We start from the raw sequence: 8567 nt of genomic DNA, 5'->3' as shown, positions 1-8567 counted from the left end.
AGATGTCACATAAAACAAAATACAACAAATAATTGTACACTACTTGGTTGAATTTTACAACAGACAATTTATTTCAAGACAGTTACATTCTAGCATCTAGCATTATAACATGACTCACCAGCTGAATATCCACATCACAATGATCAGCATGTAGTCAACAGATGTCACATAAAACAAAATACAACAAATAATTGTACACTACTTGGTTGAATTTTACAACAGACAATTTATTTCAAGACAGTTACATTCTAGCATCTAGCATTATAACATGACTCACCAGCTGAATATCCACATCACAATGATCAGCATGTAGTCAACAGATGTCACATAAAACAAAATACAACAAATAATTGTACACTACTTGGTTGAATTTTACAACAGACAAATTATTTCAAGACAGTTACATTCTAGCATCTAGCATTATAACATGACTCACTCCCTGAATATCCACATCACAATGATCAGCATGTAGTCAACAGATGTCACATAAAACAAAATACAACAAATAATTGTACACTACTCGGTTGAATTTTACAACAGACAATTTATTTCAAGACAGTTACATTCTAGCATCTAGCATTATAACATGACTCACATTCTGAATATCCACATCACAATGATCAGCATGTAGTCAACAGATGTCACATAAAACAAAATACAACAAATAATTGTACACTACTTGGTTGAATTTTACAACAGACAATTTATTTCAAGACAGTTACATTCTAGCATCTAGCATTATAACATGACTCACCAGCTGAATATCCACATCACAATGATCAGCATGTAGTCAACAGATGTCACATAAAACAAAATACAACAAATAATTGTACACTACTTGGTTGAATTTTACAACAGACAATTTATTTCAAGACAGTTACATTCTAGCATCTAGCATTATAACATGACTCACAAACTGAATATCCACATCACAATGATCAGCATGTAGTCAACAGATGTCACATAAAACAAAATACAACAAATAATTGTACACTACTTTATGGGGTGCTGTTTGTATCAAAATTATAACAATATTATAAGTATAAAAAACTAGGTTATATATGCTTGCTGTACATGGTTTATACATATGTACATTTTTCATAAATAAATAATGACTCTTTTTAATAAATAATTTACATTATTTAATATACAATGCTCAAATGACAAGACAATGACAAGTATCTTCTCTATTATGTGCCATTTGTTGTCCTGTTACACATTTTGGCACAAAACCTGAACTTTCAGATGCCATTTGTATCAAAATTTAGGTTTTAATTACATTGCCAAAAATAGAAATGGAAATTATTTTCCTTGATATTGTTTACCCAAAAATGTGCAAGATTTCTATAGTACTTTTCATTATTTATTAAATCCTGAACATTAGTTGTTAAACCATTAAATTCTTTACTTAATGTACCGTTAATCTTAACAAACCTTGCAATCAACATCTACAACAGGCTACACAAGATTACACGAGGCTACACAGAGTTACATAAGGCTACACTGGGTTACATTAAAGCTACAAAGAGTTACATGATGCTACACATGGTTACATTTGGCTACAATGGGTTACATGATACTGCACAAGGTTGCATGAGGCTACATTGGGATACATGAGGCTTTACAGGGTTACATGAGGCTACACTGGGTTACATGAGGATTACATGAGGCTACACAAACTTACATGAAGCTACACAGAGTTACCTGAGGCTACTAAGAGTTACCTGAGGCTACACAAGGTTACATGAGGTTATACGCAGGGTTACATGAGGATACATTGGGTTACATGGAACTACACAAATTTACATTGAAATAATTATATGAGGCTACACAGTTTTGCATGATGCTACACTGAATTATTATATATATGAGGGTACACAGGGTTACATGAGGGTACACAGGGTTACATGAGGCTACACAAGGTTACATGAGGCTGTATATAGGGATACATGAGGATACATTGGGTTACATGGGGCTAAACAGAGTTACATGAGGCTACACAACATTACACTGTACTGGGTTACATGAGGCTACACCGAGTTACATGAGACTACACTGAGTTACATGAGGCTACACTGGGTTACATGAACCTAAACTGTGCTACATGAGGCTACACAAATTTACATAAGGATACATAGGATTACATGAGGTTACACAGAGGTTATACATAGGGTTACATGAAACTACACAGGCTCACACAATGTTACACAGGGTTACATGAGGCTACAAAGGGTTACGTGAGGCTACACAGAGTTACACAAGGCTATACATTGGGTTACTTGAGGTTACATGACACTACACAGAGTTACATGAGGCTACACAAGGTTGCATATGAGACTGACAGAGTTACATGAGGCTACAAAGGGTTACATGAGGCTACACTAGGTTACATGAGGCTACGTAAGGTTACACGAGGTTTCACAGAGGCTACACAAGGTTGCATGAGACTGACATAGTTACAAGAGGCTACAAAGGGTTAAATGAGCTGCACAGAGTTACATGATGTTACATTGGGTTACATGAGGCTACGCAGCCTCACGTAACCTTTTGTAAACCCAATGTAGCATCAGGTAACTCTGTGCAGCCTCTTGTAACTCTTTGTAGGCTCATGTAACTCAGTGTAGCCTTATTTAACCCTGTGTAGCCTCGTGTAACCCTGTGTATTGCCTCATTTAATGCAGTGTAGCCTCATGTAACCCTGTGTATTGCCTCATGTAACTGTGTGTACCCTAATGTAACCCAATGTCTCCTTATGTAACCATATCATGTCTAGCCTCATGTAACCCAATGTAGCCTCATGTAACTCTGTGCAGCCTCATGTAACCCTTTGTAGCCTCATGTAGCCTCATGCAACCCAATGTAGCCTCATGTAGGTTACATGAGGCTACATTGGGTTGTATGAGGCTAAAAAGGGTTACATGAGGCTGCACAGAGCTACATTGGGTTGCATGAGACTACAAAGGTTCACATGAGGCCGCACAGAGTTACATGGGGTTACAAAGAGTTACATGAGGCAATACACAGGGTTACATGAGGCAATACAAAGGGTTACATGAGGCTACACTTGGTTGCATGAGGCTACACAGGGCTACATAAAGTTACATCAGGGTACAAAGGAATAATTATACGGGTTACATGAGGCTTCACCAAATTACATGAGGTTACATTAGGTTATATACAGCTTTACATGAGGATACATAGGGTTACATGGGGCTACATAGGGTTACATGAGGCTACATAGAGTTACATGAGAATACATTGCATTACATTCGGCTAGGAGGCTACAAAGGATTGCAACACAGATTACATTGAAGGCTAAACTGGGTTACATGTTGATACACACATTAGGCTACACAGGATTACAACATGGTTACATGAAGCTACACAGCATTACACAGGGTTACATGAGTATACAAGAGGCTATTGTTATACACGGAGTTCCTGGTTATATGTGACCGGATTTGTGAAAAGGGGTATTCTACACACATCCAATTTACTAACTTTGACAATTAATAACTTATAAAATTGGAAAAAGATATTGACTTGAAATTTGGTCAGTAGTGCCTACCAACATAGCTCTCAAGTTCAGAGAATTGGATGTGTGTGGAAGACTCCTTTTCGCACATCTGGTCACATGTGTGACCAGATTTGCAAAAGAGGTATTCCACACACATCCAGTTTACCAACTTTGACAATTTATAACTTCAGCTGAGAAAAAGCTAGTTACTTGAATTTTGCTCAGTAGAAACCCAGCATGGATTAATGGTTGGCAAGAAGTTCAGGCTTATATGTGATCTTCACAGTTCATAGTATTGGATGTGTGTGGAAGATCCATTTTCTATCACATGTGAAGCTACATGAGGTTACATGATGATACAAAGGGTTAAATGGTTACATGAGGATGCACTGGGTTACATGAAGCTACACAGTGTTACATGAGGCTATATACACTGGGTTACATACATTAGGCTACACCTGGTTACAGATACTCAGGAGATTGTGTATATAGTGTATTAAACTGTGTTTCAGCTTTAAATATTTAAATGAGCTTTAGGGATTCTTTAAAGTCTAAAAAAGTTGAGTAAATTTATCAAGGGTTGTGGTGGTTATAAATTTAAAGTTACAAATACCTAAATGGTTGATGTGATTCCACATACACTACATAAGCTTTCTTGTGTATTGTTGTGTACTGTAATTTGCCTTACTCATATTTGGGCTTAACATTTATGATAAATTTTTCACCTATTTACTAAACAATTTACTAAATATCTTATTGCTGCTTTTACATGACTATTATTTACATTGAAGTTTTGTGATAGATACAAGTTGAGGGGAATAACCAAATCAAAAATTAAGTGAAGAGTAGCTATAGAGTTGAGGTTGATGATGAATAGACTGTGTAACTGGTCTATTAGAGTAACTAAACCTTTTCCACTAGTGTAGCAAGGGTACATAAAGATAAATCTGTATTCTTATTATGTACTTGTTTAGTAACCTGCTAAAGCCTTACAACTTAGAGCATATGGAAGAAACAAAGCCATATCTATCTATATAGTTGTGCTAAAAACCCGGTTAAATGGAGACTAGCACAAGTTTATTGTGAATTACAGCACTGTATTATAGGAAAAATACTGATTGTATGTATACACCCAAGTATCCATTTTGTAACCCAGTACTTCCATTTGTATCCCAGTGTATTCTCATGTAACAAAGTATACCTACTGTGTACCGATGTGAAACCCTGTTGTAACTCAGTTGACGTAACCCAGTGTAACCTCTATAGAAGTGACTGTGTATTAATGTGCACTTGTAGCCCAGTGTATCATGATCCACTATTACCTAGGTGTATCCACAGATCCACTTGCAACCAAGTGTAGCTTCATTTAACAGGCTTATCCTCATGAACCCCTGTGTAGTCTGGTGCAACCTTGCCTATATCCTCAGTGTAGTAGCCAAGTATAGCATGTTGTAAACCTGCATAGCTTGTTGTAAGCCTTTGTACTCCTGTAGCCTCAGTGTAGTCATCCTCATGTAACCCAATGCAACCTTGTGTAGCTCATTGTAACCTCATGTAACCCTGTGAAGCCTGTGTAACCTGAGCTGTTCGCAAATTCTCAAGCATTCTATTTATTACGATAGTTAATTCAAAGACCGTCAACCTTTAGTGCTTGACACTGCGAAGGTAGTAGTAGTAATACTAATACATATAGTTGTAACCTTTTGTGTAGCCTGTTGTAATCCTGTGGTTCTTCCAGACTATAGATATTATCCTCTGTTTGACCTGTTGTAACCCTGTGTAGTCTTGTGTAACTTTGGTAGCCTCATAGAACTCTGTGTAGCCTCAAGCATGTAACCCGATGTATCCTTATGTAACTCTGTGTATAGCCTCATGCAACTTGGTGTACCCTTATGTAAAGCTAATGTAACCAGATGTATCCTCCTGTAACTTTATGTATCCTAATGTAATCCTGTGTAGCCTCATGTATTGTAACTCTGTGTAGCCTCATGTAACTGAGTGTCTCCTTATGTAACCTTGTCTAGCCTCATGAAATCTAGTGTTGCCTCATGTAACCCAATGTAGCTCCATGTAACTCTGTACAGCCTCATGTAACCCTTTGTAGCCTCATGTAACTCTGTGCAGCCTCGTGTAACACTTTGTAGCCTAATGCGTCATGTAACCCAATGTAGTCTCATGTAGCTTACATGAGGCTGCACAGAGTTACACACAGAGTTACATAAGACTACAAAGGGTTACATGAGGCTACAAAGGGTTACATGAGGCTGTACAGAATTACACGAGGCTACATTGGGTTACATGAGGCTACATTTGGTTACATGAAGCTAGACATGGTATGATCACATGAGGAGACATTGGGTTACTAAGGCTACACAGAGTTACATGAGGCAATACACGGGGTTAAATGAGACTACACAGAGTTACATGAGGCAATACACAGGGTTACATGAGACTATACAGAGTTACATGAGGCAATACACAGGAGGCTAAACAGGGTTAAATGAGGCTACACTGAGTCATATGAGCCTACAAAGGGTTACACGAGGCTGCACAGAAGTACATGATGCTACATTAGGTTTATAAAAGGTTACAGATGAAGCTGCGTAGCCTCCAATGTAATACCATGCAACTCTGTGCAGCTCATGTAACCTTGTGTATTGCCTCATGTAACTCTGTGTAGCCTTATGTAACCCAATGTCTTCTCATGTAACCATACCATGTCTAGCTTCATGTAACCAAATGTAGCCTCATGTAACCCAATGTAGCCCCGTGTAGTTCTGTGCAGCCTCATGTAACCCTTTGTAGCCTCATGTAACTCTGTGTAGCCTCATGTAACTCTGTGCAGCCTCATGTAAGTTACATGAGGCTACATTGGGTTACATGAGGCATGAGGCTACAAAGTGTTACACGAGGCTACACAGAATTACATGAGGCTACAAAGGGTTACATGAGGCTGCACAGAGTTACATGAGACTACACAGAGTTACACAAGGCAAAACACAGGGTTAGATGGAACTACACAGAGTTACATGAGGCAATACACAGGAGGCTACAAAGGGTTAAATGAGGCTACACTGAGTTACATGAGGGCTAGACAGGATTACATGAGGCTGCACAGAGTTACATGAGACTACATTGGATTACATGACGCTACATTGGGTTACTTGAGGCTAGACATGATATGGTTACATGAGGAGAAATTGGGTTACATGAGGCTACACAGAGTTACATGAGGCTACACAGAATTGCATGAGGCAATACACAGGGTTACATGAGGCTACACAGAGTTACATGGGGCAACACACAGGGTTACAGGAGGCTACAAAGGGTTACATGAGGCTACATTGAGTTACATGAGGTAACACTAGGTTACATGAGGCTAGACAAGGTTACATGAGGAGACATTGGGTTACACGAGGCTACACAGATTTACATGAGGCTACATTGGGTTACATGAGGAAACACTAGGTTACATGAGGCTAAATTGGGTTACATGAGGAAACACTAGGTTACATGAGGCTAGACAAATGTTACACGAGGAGACATTGGGTTACATGAAGCTACACAGGGTTAAATGAGGCTACAAAGGGTTACATGAGGCTGTACAGAGTTACATGAGGCTACATTGAGTTACATGAGGTAACACTAGGTTACATGAGGCTAGACAAGGTTACATGAGGAGACATTGGGTTACACGAGGCTACACAGATTTACATGAGGCTACATTGGGTTACATGAGGAAACACTAGGTTACATGAGGCTAAATTGGGTTACATGAGGAAACACTAGGTTACATGAGGCTAGACAAATGTTACACGAGGAGACATTGGGTTACATGAAGCTACACAGGGTTAAATGAGGCTACAAAGGGTTACATGAGGCTGTACAGAGTTACATGAGGCTACATTGAGTTACATGAGGTAACACTAGGTTACATGAGGCTAGACAAGGTTACATGAGGAGACATTGGGTTACACGAGGCTACACAGATTTACATGAGGCTACATTGGGTTACATGAGGAAACACTAGGTTACATGAGGCTAAATTGGGTTACATGAGGAAACACTAGGTTACATGAGGCTAGACAAATGTTACACGAGGAGACATTGGGTTACATGAAGCTACACAGGGTTAAATGAGGCTACAAAGGGTTACATGAGGCTGCACAGAAGTACATGAGCTACATTGGGTTTACAAAAGGTTACATGAGGCTCCAATGTAGTATCATGCAACTCTGTGCAGCTCATGTGACTTGGGTAGCCTCATGTAACCTAGTGTAGCCTTATGTAATCCAATGTAGCCTCATGTAACTCTGTGTAGCCTCATGTAATCTAGTGTAGCCTCATATAATTATCCCTTTGTAGCCTCATGTAACTGTACATGTCAGTCTCATGCAACCTTGTGTAGCCTCATGTTACCAAGTGTAGCCTCAAGCAACCCAATGGATAGCTTCATGTAACTCCGTGTAGCCTCATGTAACTCTTTGTAGCTCTATGTAATATCGTGTAAGTCTGTGTAGCTTCATGTAACCCTATGTATAACTTCTGTGTAGCCTCATGTAACCCTATGTATCCTTATGTAAATTTGTGCAGCCTCATGTAGTACAGTTTAGCCTCATGTGACCTATTGTAGCCTCATGTAACCCTGTGTAGCCTAATGTAACCCAGTGTAGCCTCATGTAACCCTGTGTAGCCTCATATATATCATCCAGTGTAGCCTCATGTAACATTGTGTAGCCTCATATAATTAACCCAATGTAACTTTGTGTAGCTTCAAGTAAACCAATGCATCCTTATGTAACACTGCATATAACCTCATGTAACCCTGTGTAGCCTCAGGTAACTCTGTGTAGCTTCATGTAAGCTTGTGTATAGCCTCATGTAACCCAGTGTAGCCTCTGTAATGCCTCAGTGTAGCCTCATGCAACCTTGTGCAGTATCCTGTAACCCAGTGTAGCTTAATGTAACCCAGTGTAGCCGCATGTAACCATGTGTAGTATCATAAATCTTTGTAGCTTTAATGTAACCCAATGAAGCCTTATGTAACTCT

This window comes from Dysidea avara, chromosome 14 (assembly GCF_963678975.1).
Source record: "Dysidea avara chromosome 14, odDysAvar1.4, whole genome shotgun sequence".
Lineage (NCBI taxonomy): Eukaryota > Metazoa > Porifera > Demospongiae > Dictyoceratida > Dysideidae > Dysidea > Dysidea avara.
The sequence above is the reverse complement of the archived record's forward strand: the minus strand, read 5'-3'. Positions refer to the sequence as shown.